The sequence below is a fragment of the Lissotriton vulgaris genome, chromosome 6 (genome assembly GCF_964263255.1).
Source record: "Lissotriton vulgaris chromosome 6, aLisVul1.2, whole genome shotgun sequence".
Taxonomy (NCBI): domain Eukaryota; kingdom Metazoa; phylum Chordata; class Amphibia; order Caudata; family Salamandridae; genus Lissotriton; species Lissotriton vulgaris.
Window position 1 is genome coordinate 1,438,311,062 of NC_141694.1, and position 14,259 is coordinate 1,438,325,320.

The following is a 14,259-nucleotide window of genomic DNA, read 5'->3' on the forward strand; positions in this document are numbered from 1 at the left end:
TACTCTTTTGCATCCCATGCAGGCCTTGCATTTCCCACATGGGAAAAACCCACCCATCTCTGCAATTTTGCCTGTTCTCGGAGTCACATTCTTGAAATGGCTTCTCACCAGAGAGTCTCTCAGTGACCTTGCTTTGCGGTACGTAATCAGGGGTTTGGTTGGGATATCCTCTTTCAGTATTGGATCTGTCCCCAAAATATGCCAATTTTTTTGCATAATCCTCCTTAATCTTATGGAGTCACTGGTGTAAGGTGTGATTAGGCGGAATTTTCCCTCATTACTCATTTGTTCAGATGGTACTTTCGGCTTCAAGAGGTCTTCCCTTTTCATTTTCCTGACTTTTTTCAAAGTTTTATCCAAAGATGCTGGATCATATCCCCGCTTGACGAACCTTTCTATGCAACTCGTTGCTGCTGTTTCAAAGTCATTCTCTCTGCTGCTATTTCTTTTCATCCTCAGCAGTTCCCCATATGGGATGCTTTGTATCAGCCTCTTTGGATGGTTGCTATCGGCTCGCAGGATGGAATTGCCTGCCGTCGCCTTTCGGTACAGTGATGTATGCAACCTATTGTTGTCTATTTCCACTCTTAGGTCCAAGTACTCAGCTGTTGTCGAGCTTATTGTTCCTGAAAAGTGTAGGTTGCAGCTGTTATCATTCAGGATTTTTATATATTGTTGTGCCCCCTCCATCGTCCCTTGCCACACGATGAAGAGGTCATCGATATACCTGAACCACTGTATCACTCTCTCTGTTTTCTGTCCCTCAGTCTGAAGGACCTGGGGCACCCGCTCCTCCCACCAGCCGACGAACAAGTTCGCGTAGCTGGGAGCAAAGCAGGTGCCCATCGCGGTCCCAGAGACTTGTGTGTATAACTGGTCATTAAACAGGAAAATGTTGCTCGTTAGACAGAATTCTATAAATTCCAGCAACATGCGATTGTGCAAGGCGAATCTTGCAGGTCTCTTGTTCAGAAAGTGTTCCACTGCTACCACGCCTAAATCATGTCTGATGTTGGTGTATATGCTGGTTATATCCAACACGATCATCAAATATGTGGGATCCCACGTTACCTCCGATACTTTGGTTAGGAAGTCTTTGGTGTCTTTCACATGGGATTTGAGCTGTGTTACCAGAGGGAATAGGTAGCTATCTATAAATTTAGACATGTTCTCTGTCAATCCATTCACTGATGACACTATAGGTCTTCCCGGGGGCTCCCTTGCGTTTTTATGTAGCTTGGGTAAGTGGTAGAAGGTTGGGATCATAGGGTTATTGCTTCTCAGGTACATATTTTCTTCGCTTCCCAGCATGGATTTCTTGTACCATTTATTGACTAGATCATCATACCTTCTTATGCCCTCCTTGTAATGTTTGTTGTCTGTTTTCCGATAATATTGCGTGTCTGATAGTTGTCTCAGTGCCTCTTTTTGATAGTATTCACGTGTTAGAAGCACAACGTTCCCGCCCTTATCTGAGGGCTTGATTATTATTGTCTCATCCTTTTCCAGGTTGCGTAGGGCCTCCCTTTCCTGTGGGGTAATGTTGTCTTTCATGTTAGACATCTCACGTTTTCCTCTCAGAGCCACTAAATCCTTGAGAACCGTTTCAGAAAATGCATCTATTGCATCCCACGGCATTATCGGGCAGAATGTTGACATTGGCTTAAAATTGCTTTCCTCTCTCTCCTGGTCTATTTCATTTTCCAGAGCTCTATTAATCATCGTGTTCTCCTGCGAAGGTTGTGTCTCTCTTTCCATTCTTAGATTCTCCAGAGTCTCTATCCCTCTTAGGTCTTCACAGGATAGGATATCGGTGGCAGTTAGTCTTTTCTCTACAAGTTTCGATCCTTTTGTATTAATTCTGATTTTGTGATATTTATGTAACTTGAGTTTCCTCACAAATGCATGTAGGTCGATCCTCATCTGTGTATATTCGCTCTTACTATTAGGACAGAAGCTTAATCCTCGGCTTAATAAGTTCTGTTCTACTTCTGTTAACTCTCTTTCCGATAGGTTAACTACAGTGAGGTCCTCTACGTAGGTGGCGTTTACTTTTTGCTGGGTTTTCTTCTGTTCCTCCACCTCTGTGCCCTTCCTTTTCCTGCCTCCTCCTGCTCTTCTTGTTCTTCTCCTGCCCCAGTTTCTGGAGGCTTGTTCTTGCCGCCCCGTAACCATGACTGGCGGATTACCGTGCACTCGTTGTGAAAAGGAGGGGGAAGGGGTGTCTGGCCTCCTCTTTGTCTCCCGGTTGTCGTCCTCTTCCTTTGTTCGTCCACAGCTTCACTGTCGGTGACTTCTGATTCCGACGTATTCAATGGAGATAACGTGCCCTGAGCTCTTTTGCGATCAACTTCTTTTCTCGGGGCGTCGTACTTTTTGGCAAAAGTTAGGATTCTACCCGATAGGTAGTCGTTTTCGTCTCTTATATATTTCTCCTGTTTACGAGTCTTGATCTTCTCCTCGTATTTATTCAGACGAATTTTGAGTTGATCTTTGAGTGTTGCTAGCTTCTCGGGTTTTTCTTCCTTTAACAGCTCTTGTTCCAATGACTCTATTTCTGCTAGAGTCTTCTCGCGGTCACTCCACGCGTATTTGACTAGTATTGCCAAGGTTCCTTCGCAATATTGTGCGGTATGTTCGGCCCAATCTGTTAGAAGTTGAGGGTCTGGGTTTTCGTAGGACGGGATGGTATACACTCTGAGACCCCTCGGCACCCTTTTGTCATCAATATAACTTTGGAGGCTGGTGGCCTCCCACCACTTCCGGATTTCTCTTTCGTGTAGTCTCTCAAGTTTTGCAAGCAGTTCGTTAAGTTTGGTTTTTTGCGGCTGGGGCGCTGCACTCGCACCGGAGCTAACTGTTATAGTGTCTTGTTTCTTAAACATTCCTTTCGCTGCATCCCTGCGCGTGTCCTCACAATACATATCCTCTCATGGATTATACTGGTAACTCTGTGGTATGGTGTGAGCACCCGCTTGGTCAACCACTGTCGCCCTGCCGCCTCTGCACTTTTGCCCGTTCTGATCCGGGCTCGCGCTCTCACCGTGAGGTTGCGTGTTCCGCGTCGTCCTCCTGTTCTCCTGCGGCTCGCCTCCTTCCTCCGGGTCGCTTGATAGCAATCACGCGATAGAGTGCTGCAGCGGTGCCCGTCTGTAAATTACGCTCCCTGCCCCACTGGAAAGTCAGGGCACTCGCGGGCGGGTGCGGTTTGCGGTAATGGGTACCCGCATTAACACTCAGCTCAACCTCAGAGATTATATCCTCCAAAGAACCGCACTCGTAGAGCCAAACGGTTTTGCAGTGCTCACACCATAAGTTTAATCACAAACAGTTAACAGACGCGTTTCAGCATTACGCCTTCCTCAGTGTCAGTTACACTGTGAGGGCATGCCTGGGATATAGCGGCAAAACAATCATAAACATGGTAGACGGACTACCTCAGTTAAACGGGCGCGCCATCTTGGAACATGTCAATACAGTTCACAGTTAGGTGCAGATTAACCCTGTATGGAAACTGACTTTCCAGTGGGGCAGGGAGCGTAATTTACAGACGGGCACCGCTGCAGCACTCTATCGCGTGATTGCTATCAAGCGACCCGGAGGAAGGAGGCGAGCCGCAGGAGAACAGGAGGACGACGCGGAACACGCAACCTCACGGTGAGAGCGCGAGCCCGGATCAGAACGGGCAAAAGTGCAGAGGCGGCAGGGCGACAGTGGTTGACCAAGCGGGTGCTCACACCATACCACAGAGTTACCAGTATAATCCATGAGAGGATATGTATTGTGAGGACACGCGCAGGGATGCAGCGAAAGGAATGTTTAAGAAACAAGACACTATAACAGTTAGCTCCGGTGCGAGTGCAGCGCCCCAGCCGCAAAAAACCAAACTTAACGAACTGCTTGCAAAACTTGAGAGACTACACGAAAGAGAAATCCGGAAGTGGTGGGAGGCCACCAGCCTCCAAAGTTATATTGATGACAAAAGGGTGCCGAGGGGTCTCAGAGTGTATACCATCCCGTCCTACGAAAACCCAGACCCTCAACTTCTAACAGATTGGGCCGAACATACCGCACAATATTGCGAAGGAACCTTGGCAATACTAGTCAAATACGCATGGAGTGACCGCGAGAAGACTCTAGCAGAAATAGAGTCATTGGAACAAGAGCTGTTAAAGGAAGAAAAACCCGAGAAGCTAGCAACACTCAAAGATCAACTCAAAATTCGTCTGAATAAATACGAGGAGAAGATCAAGACTCGTAAACAGGAGAAATATATAAGAGACGAAAACGACTACCTATCGGGTAGAATCCTAACTTTTGCCAAAAAGTACGACGCCCCGAGAAAAGAAGTTGATCGCAAAAGAGCTCAGGGCACGTTATCTCCATTGAATACGTCGGAATCAGAAGTCACCGACAGTGAAGCTGTGGACGAACAAAGGAAGAGGACGACAACCGGGAGACAAAGAGGAGGCCAGACACCCCTTCCCCCTCCTTTTCACAACGAGTGCACGGTAATCCGCCAGTCATGGTTACGGGGCGGCAAGAACAAGCCTCCAGAAACTGGGGCAGGAGAAGAACAAGAAGAGCAGGAGGAGGCAGGAAAAGGAAGGGCACAGAGGTGGAGGAACAGAAGAAAACCCAGCAAAAAGTAAACGCCACCTACGTAGAGGACCTCACTGTAGTTAACCTATCGGAAAGAGAGTTAACAGAAGTAGAACAGAACTTATTAAGCAGAGGATTAAGCTTCTGTCCTAATAGTAAGAGCGAATATACACAGATGAGGATCGACCTACATGCATTTGTGTGGAAACTCAGGTTACATAAATATCACAAAATCAGAATTAATACAAAAGGATCGAAACTTGTACAGAAAAGACTAACTGCCACCGATATCCTATCCTGTGAAGACCTAAGAGGGATAGAGACTCTGGAGAATCTAAGAATGAAAAGAGAGACACAACCTTCGCAGGAGAACACGATGATTAATAGAGCTCTGGAAAATGAAATAGACCAGGAGAGAGAGGAAAGCAATTTTAAGCCAATGTCAACATTCTGCCCGATAATGCCGTGGGATGCAATAGATGCATTTTCTGAAACGGTTCTCAAGGATTTAGTGGCTCTGAGAGGAAAACGTGAGATGTCTAACATGAAAGACAACATTACCCCACAGGAAAGGGAGGCCCTACGCAACCTGGAAAAGGATGAGACAATAATAATCAAGCCCTCAGATAAGGGCGGGAACGTTGTGCTTCTAACACGTGAATACTATCAAAAAGAGGCACTGAGACAACTATCAGACACGCAATATTATCGGAAAACAGACGACAAACATTACAAGGAGGGCATAAGAAGGTATGATGATCTAGTCAATAAATGGTACAAGAAATCCATGCTGGGAAGCGAAGAAAATATGTACCTGAGAAGCAATAACCCTATGATCCCAACCTTCTACCACTTACCCAAGCTACATAAAAACGCAAGGGAGCCCCCGGGAAGACCTATAGTGTCATCAGTGAATGGATTGACAGAGAACATGTCTTAATTTATAGATAGCTACCTATTCCCTCTGGTAACACAGCTCAAATCCCATGTGAAAGACACCAAAGACTTCCTAACCAAAGTATCGGAGGTAACGTGGGATCCCACATATTTGATGATCGTGTTGGATATAACCAGCCTATACACCAACATCAGACATGATTTAGGCGTGGTAGCAGTGGAACACTTTCTGAACAAGAGACCTGCAAGATTCGCCTTGCACAATCGCATGTTGCTGGAATTTATAGAATTCTGTCTCACGAGCAACATTTTCCTGTTTAATGACCAGTTATACACACAAGTCTCTGGGACCGCGATGGGCACCTGCTTTGCTCCCAGCTACGCGAACTTGTTCGTCGGCTGGTGGGAGGAGCGGGTGCCCCAGGTCCTTCAGACTGAGGGACAGAAAACAGAGAGAGTGATACAGTGGTTCATGTATATCGATGACCTCTTCATCGTGTGGCAAGGGACGATGGAGGGGGCACAACAATATATAAAAATCCTGAATGATAACAGCTGCAACCTACACTTTTCAGGAACAATAAGCTCGACAACAGCTGAGTACTTGGACCTAAGAGTGGAAATAGACAACAATAGGTTGCATACATCACTGTACCGAAAGGCGACGGCAGGCAATTCCATCCTGCGAGCCGATAGCAACCATCCAAAGAGGCTGATACAAAGCATCCCATATGGGGAACTGCTGAGGATGAAAAGAAATAGCAGCAGAGAGAATGACTTTGAAACAGCAGCAACGAGTTGCATAGAAAGGTTCGTCAAGCGGGGATATGATCCAGCATCTTTGGATAAAACTTTGAAAAAAGTCAGGAAAATGAAAAGGGAAGACCTCTTGAAGCCGAAAGTACCATCTGAACAAATGAGTAATGAGGGAAAATTCCGCCTAATCACACCTTACACCAGTGACTCCATAAGATTAAGGAGGATTATGCAAAAAAATTGGCATATTTTGGGGACAGATCCAATACTGAAAGAGGATATCCCAACCAAACCCCTGATTACGTACCGCAAAGCAAGGTCACTGAGAGACTCTCTGGTGAGAAGCCATTTCAAGAATGTGACTCCGAGAACAGGCAAAATTGCAGAGATGGGTGGGTTTTTCCCATGTGGGAAATGCAAGGCCTGCATGGGATGCAAAAGAGTAAGGATATATGACATCCCAGGAACAGATATCACCAAACCCATTAAGAAATTCTTAACCTGCAGCACGAACTATGCAGTCTATTGCCTGATTTGTCCATGTGGGCTAAAATATATCGGGAGTACGATTCACCAACTCAAAATCAGGGTACTAGAGCATCAAAGGGCAATAGAGAAGGCGGATCCCGCATACCCAGTTGCGAGACATTTTGATCTGGTTCACCAACGGGACAGGACCAAACTGCAGTACTTTGGCTTGGATTGTGTACCTGAAAACCCTAGAGGAGGAGACAGGTTAAAAACATTGAGACGCCTGGAGTCAAGGTACATAATCGACCTCATGACCAAAGCTCCCAGGGGGCTTAATCATGGGGAGGAACTGGCAGTACATTTGGGGAAATAATCAATGAGAGAACTAACCTGACATTTCCCATGACTCTATGCATAGTAGATTTTGTGAAGACAGCAGCAAGTTGTTTGATTTGATAAACTGATCCTAAGATGGGTGAAGGGCAAAGGGGGACACTGTACATATTGTGCACTGGAGGTAAAACTGGAATATAGAACTTGCCAATACATGGCTTGATGGACTTTGGAAACGTTGGCCTGGGGCTTGATTTTAGAGCACCCAACATCCTCCCCGGATGTGTACACACGGGGAACTATGCCGATCCACAGCAAGATTTGATTTGTTTCCATACAGGGTTAATCTGCACCTAACTGTGAACTGTATTGACATGTTCCAAGATGGCGCGCCCGTTTAACTGAGGTAGTCCGTCTACCATGTTTTTGATTGTTTTGCCGCTATATCCCAGGCATGCCCTCACAGTGTAACTGACACTGAGGAAGGCGTAATGCTGAAACGCGTCTGTTAACTGTTTGTGATTAAACTTATGGTGTGAGCACTGCAAAACCGTTTGGCTCTACGAGTGCGGTTCTTTGGAGGATATAATCTCTGAGGTTGAGCTGAGTGTTAATGCGGGTACCCATTACCGCAAACCGCACCCGCCCGCGAGTGCCCTGACTTTCCAGTGGGGCAGGGAGCGTAATATATATATATATATATATATATATATATATATATATATATATATATATATATATATATATATATATTCACTGAAAAAAACAGATGTTTCACACCAGTTATAGTTAGGAATTAGCATCACTGATGACACCATCTAGTGAATGTGTGTCTTTCTGAAAAATAAATATGTTTTATATATGTATATGTAAAGGTCGATGGAAGAATACATGTTTCAATAAGTGTCTTAAAGTATGTTTTAAAAAAAAATTGATTGGTTAACTGGCTTATTAAGTGTATCTTAGTGAATTCCTATATTAGCAAGTATTGTTTAAATATTTAAATGTTTGTATCAGTGTTTCACTTTGTATATAAGTGGCTGCATGGGTTGGTGAGTAGCTACATGTGTGTGTATATGGGTTATAGATGTTTTTTTTAGTATCAGTATGAGTGTCTGAATGGTTTGGTGGGGGTGTTACTTAGCAAATAGATGCATCAATGACTGTTTGTATGTGTTTTGAAGACAGCATATGTGCAGGACTGTATGGGTGGATGAGTGTGTATATGTGTGTGTTAGTGAGTGAATGACAGTCTCACTAGTGTCTTTATCAGTAACTACATATGTTTTAATCTAGTATTTGTGAGTATTGATGTATATAAGTGAGTATATGTGAGAGTGAGAGATTGAAAGAGTTCTTGTTTAAATAAGTATGTGTTGCTATAAGTGATTGTTTAAGAGAGTAAGTATGTGTAAGTTTCCTTTGAAGTAAGGTGGTAGTGTGTGTATAGCTGTATATGCAAATAAATGGATGTTCAATAGTTTATTTGCATGTGTGATTGTGTGTGTGAGTAACTTTTGGATGACTGTCGGTGTGTAACAGGACATATAGGTGTTTCACTACATGTGATGAGTGAATATATGTATGAGTGACTATATAGAACTGTTGGTGAATGAGTAGATATGTATATAGATGGTGGTATTACTGAATTGGTTGTTGTAACTGGTATGGGTATCTCTATTTTTTTGAAAATGTTAGTTTATATTTTTGAATATGTGTTTCAAGGGTTACATTACACTGAAAGGAGGTCTGTCACTCTGTCACAAGGATGGTGTCATCAGTGATGTCATGAGTGATGTCACTGACCATGTCATGAGTGATGTAATATATGACGTCATCAGCAGTGCATTGCAGACGCGCAAGTTATAGTGAGACCAACTAACTATAACGTGGGAATTTCAATGGTTTTATGTCAGTAAACTTTCCAGCTAACTATAACTGGTGTGAAACCGCTGGTTTTTTCAGTGAATTTAATAGGTTTTTTAAATGCTAATTCCTAACTATAACTGGTGTGAAACCTATGGTTTTTTCAGTGAATTTCATAGGTTTTTTAATAAAAAATTTCTATAGCTATGTAATGTAATATTTTTTAAAATGGATTCCTATATTGTATATTTATGGAATACTATTTTTTATATCTATATTGTTCTTTTTTTGTTGTTTTTTTGTCTTGGTGCGCTCCCGGTGCGTGTACCGGTAAGCGGACCGGTAAGCTCAGTGATCCAGCGCCCCCCGGTGAGCGTACGGGGGCGCGTCCCGTTAGCGCACCCCCAAAAAAAGAAAACAAAAAAAATGAAGGAGTGAGCATAAAGAAAGGGGACAGAAAGAGTGGTGTAAAGAGAAAGAGAGCTAGAGGGAGGAACACAGAGAGACTGTGTAATAGATAGTAAGACAGAAAAAAGGTGTTAGAGGAAGTAACTGAGAAAAGGAAAGACATGGGGAGTGACAGAGAGAAAGGACAGAGAGAGAAAAGGAAGGAGTGACAGAAAGGGACTGAGTGAACCAGAAAAGAAAGGAAAGTGAGGGAGTGTGGGTGAGCAGGAAGACTGAAAGAAGTTGAATGTTGTAGGAAAGTAAGGAAAAGGGAAATAATCATGAAGGATAAGAATAAGTGAGGGAAGCAGAGTAAGGAAACAGGGGTAACGTAGGGTGAGAGAAAAGTAGTGAGGTTAAAGCAAAGGATCATGACAAACTACATTTTTTTAGTCACACTTACCATATAATTAATATAAACTTAATTATATTTTTTTTACACTTTGTATCTGTGAAAGAGAGAACAAAAAATAAGTTATAATTAGTAGAATATATATTTTAAAATAAAAGAGACAGGTCTAGAGGTAAAAAATCATAAAAGTGTATAAAGAAATAAAGCAAGAGTAAAGGATACAGAAAGGGAAATAAAGTAATGTAGAAGGACAAAAAGAGTGAAAAAGAAATAGAAGAAAAGCAAATTACTAAGAGTAAGGCAGATAAATTCAGTGACAAAGAGGAAGAGAAGATGAGAGAAATGAAGTGTAGGTAAGTAAGATACAAAAAGAAGGTGACAGAGTACGAAAAAAGAGATGAGTGAGTAAAGAGAAATTAGTAAAAGATCAAAGGAGGAAAAGACGGAAAAGGCAAATAAAGCAGAGTGACTGAAAGCTGAAAAGTGGTGCAAGGGACAGAGGGGATGCAGACAGTTGAAATGGGAATGAGGGGTTGTGAAAAAAGTGGAGTAAAAGAACGGGGATGAAACAGAGTGAGAGAAAGGCAGTGTGAGTGAGTAAAGAGAGCTGAAAAAGGGTGGAAAAAGGAAAGTGAGTGTGAGACAATGGGAATACAATAGAAATTACACAAAACAAACTATAGAATAACTTCTACAACATGTTACATAGTTTATTTTTGCTGTTCTTAGAATATATTGAATTTCACTAAAAACAGTGAGTTCAAACTATTCATCATATGACAGCGGGGAAAAAAAACACAATCTAAAAGATTGTGTTTAAAAAAAAACATATAAACTCACAAACCACATATTTACACTAATCTTTGATTCACTTTTCCTTGAGGCCAAATAGTAGATCATGAAGGTCCTTTTCATTGGAAAATACTCTGCTATTCTCTAAAACTTCCATTTCATCGACTTTCTATAAAAAACATCTGAAATATGTCTCAATTTTTTCTTTTTCTCATTGTGTTAAGTTATGATTCTTTGCTAATTCCAACACTATTCCTTACGGCCAAATAGTGTCAGATTTATCAGTCTATTTGCAAACTCAGAAATTACTGTTTACCCGATGTTTTGAAAGAAAAGCTCATACCACATTTTTACAATGTATAACTATTCATATTCCCATCTCTGGATCACTCATGCTCAACATTTCCTATAATACTGATATCACTTACTATGAGATCCACTTACAGTACCTATATGAGAACTGCATTTTTTAAATTATGTTCATCAATTTTACTCACAATATAATTTCAAATAGCAGACTAACTTTTATTAACTGCTCCTGTCTTTATAGGCCAATTACCTTTAGTTAAATTTCGGTTCTAAAAACACTAGGTAAGAATTTTTTAAGTCAAAAGGCAAACGTTGTTTGAAAGTCAAATGAGTATCATTTCAGAAAGACCAACCTTTTTGACATTTTAAATAAGCTGTATAATGCCCTGATGTTGTTGAAGGACCGTCATGATAAATAATAGCTACAGTTACAAAGGTTCTTTCTGAAATTAATAACTGAGAAGCCACAAATTTTTAATAGAAGTTGTCAATTTAGTTTCATCAGATCTACATCGTTAAAACATTAAAATGACATACTGTCCATAAGTTTGTATAAATAATGTGGACAGCATTGGACACTTACATAGGGAACAAACCATAATATGACCAGCTGCTTTAAGTAGATTATTAAAAGACACTGATTTGCAGTCTGGTAAAGTCAAATATATAAATCTTTCAGTGTCTATTCTAGTACTACTTGATAAACTACAATTGTCGCAGTCATGCTGCCATTGATAAGAAAGCCTCAAAAGATTTTCTACATCTACACCTTCATCTTCCAATACACCAAACATATACATTAAAAATTCCTGACAATCCTGCTGAATATTTTGTGAAATTTCTTTTTGACCTGAACATATATCTAAAAGATTTCGAATTTCGGAAACAATTTTTATTTTTGCTCTATCACTGCTACATTTCTGAAACACAGAATTCAATAAACCGCAGAATCTTTGATCCCGATTTTCAACAATCTGTTCTTGTAAAGTTTTAAGAAAAAAAACAACATTAACCACTACATTAGCATGGCAGTTGACACCAGAACTGTTTTCAAATTGAAATCCAACAACATCTTGAACAGAATCCTTTTTCTTTCTGCTTACAATTACAGTTTCATCTACTTTTTGTCTTTTTGCTACTACCTCACTGCAATTATTCTCATTTCTTCTTTTTCGGCCTACCACAAGTTTTTCAAACAGAGGATATTGAGGCAAATGTGGAGCATACTCTCTGCTTAACCTATTGTATTCTTTAAAACAACCTAGATCTGCACAAATCTTTGTCTCATCACACTCAATCAAGTACAATCCTGATAAAGTTCTGACTCGTGATAATGCCACATATGCCATACCCTCTTTAAACACGGAACTTCCAATATTCACCAAAGCACTATCTACACTTAAACCTTGAGATTTATGAATTGTCACTGCATATGCCAAACAAACAGGAAACTGTTTTCGGCGAACATATGAGTCTTTTACAAGCAAAATTCTAGCAGAACAACGACTAATTTGTTGTACTTGCTCAATGCCATCAAATTTTATTTTAAAAAATTCAATTCCACCTCTATTTCTATAATTCACAAAATCAACAACATGACCCATTGTTCCATTTACCAGACCTCGTTCAACATTTAAATTCCTTCTCAAAATGATACGACAATTTAAACACACATTCAGAGTCTTTTCAAAACCAGCTATTTTAGATATACTTTTCTCTAATGAATCCAATTTTGTTTTCAAATTTTCTGACAAAACAATTGTTGCACCCATATGCTCTATTTTATCTATTGCTTCCAGTTTCACAATCTCTTCATTTTTTAACTTTAACATTTTGTTGTTGAAGATGGAACATTCTTGCAGAGTTGGCATCAAACATATCCCAGATTTCTTCTCAGTAATTTTCTTAAAAATATTCTCTGTTTTCATTTGGATACAAATTTGAAATTAATCGAGCATGTAAAGCTTCTTTCCTAAGCTCACTTACTTTTCCGATTCTTACATCTTGTAGAATATTTTTATAATCTTCATCCTTTGACTGTCGCATATTTTGCAGCAGTTCTGCATATTTAAAATTTAACCATATATTAACGTTTCCAATGCTTCCAAGGGAATTCCTGGTATCTTCATGCGTGAGCATTTTAAATACTGGTTGTCCTTTTACTGGAGTCAACTGCAGTAGATCTCCAAAAACAATAATGTGTTTTCCTCCAAATAACACATCATATTCTGTTCTAAGAATTTCTTGCATTCTCAAATGCACAAAAGCAAGCATTAGAATTGGAGACCATGTTTACTTCATCAATGATAAGAAGTTTCATTTTCTTAAGGACTCGGGAAACTTCAGAACACGCATCTCCAGATAGCTTATTGTAATGCAATTTATTATCATGCTCAACTGGCAGCATCAGTAAACGATGTAGAGTAATCCCTTTAATTTTATGTGCTGCCAGTCCAGTTGTAGCGGTTACAACACAAGACAGCGGTGATTCAGTCCTTTTCTGTAGATAACTTGCAATGGCTTTAATCAGAAAACTTTTTCCTGTTTCCGCTTCTCCACTTACGTACAGTCATACAGGCTTAAATGATGTACATGAGCACTCTTTTTTCTCATGTCTGAATCCATGTTCAATCTGTTCTGTGACTTTGTCATATATATTTTTCTGCTCGACGTTTAGTTGCTTTACCAAATCTTTTAAGTTAACTACATCCTCTTGAACTTGTTCCATAGCTCTTTCCACCTCATCCATGGCAGTTGCAGCTTCATTTTGGATAATTGGTCCTCCTAGTGGATCCTGACTCAATGAAGTAGAACTCTGACTATCTTGAGAACTGTCTCTAGCAATCTCTTCAGCAATTGTGGAAAGGGGCGACCAATCGGTCCCCCCGAACGTATGGTGGAGTGCCCGATCCCCCCAGGAAGCCATTTTGGGCGAGAGGCGCGCCTCGGCTGGTATGCCCGAAGCGGCGTAGCCGGGGCGCGCTTTTTTCCCGCCCAAGAGTGGGTTGTCCTAGACACCGAAGCCGTCCGCCACGCCCAGGGAGGCGGAAGGGGGCGGGTTCACGCCCGCCCCGAGAAGAATAAAAGGAGCCACAAGCCAAGAAAGCATCCTCTTGTTCCTGTGCTCTGAAGCTGCACCTCCTCGCTGCACGTGAGCTCGAGACGGAACGAAGAGCCATTTTTGAAATTTGTAATTTCTCTTTTTTCTCTTCTAGCACTACAAGTCATGCCGGGCAAGAGAGTCGCAAAGAAGGTCAGCACCGACCAGATGCTCCGGATGTTGGTGAAGGACATGGCAGAGATGAAAAGGAAAATGGCGGCCAGGGACGGTGCGGGAAGGCCAAAAAGACCGAACCTGACGGAGGCCCCGGCCGGCAGAAGGAAGAGGGCCAGGAATGGGTCAAACGAAGACGAGGCCCCAGTTCCGGAGGCTC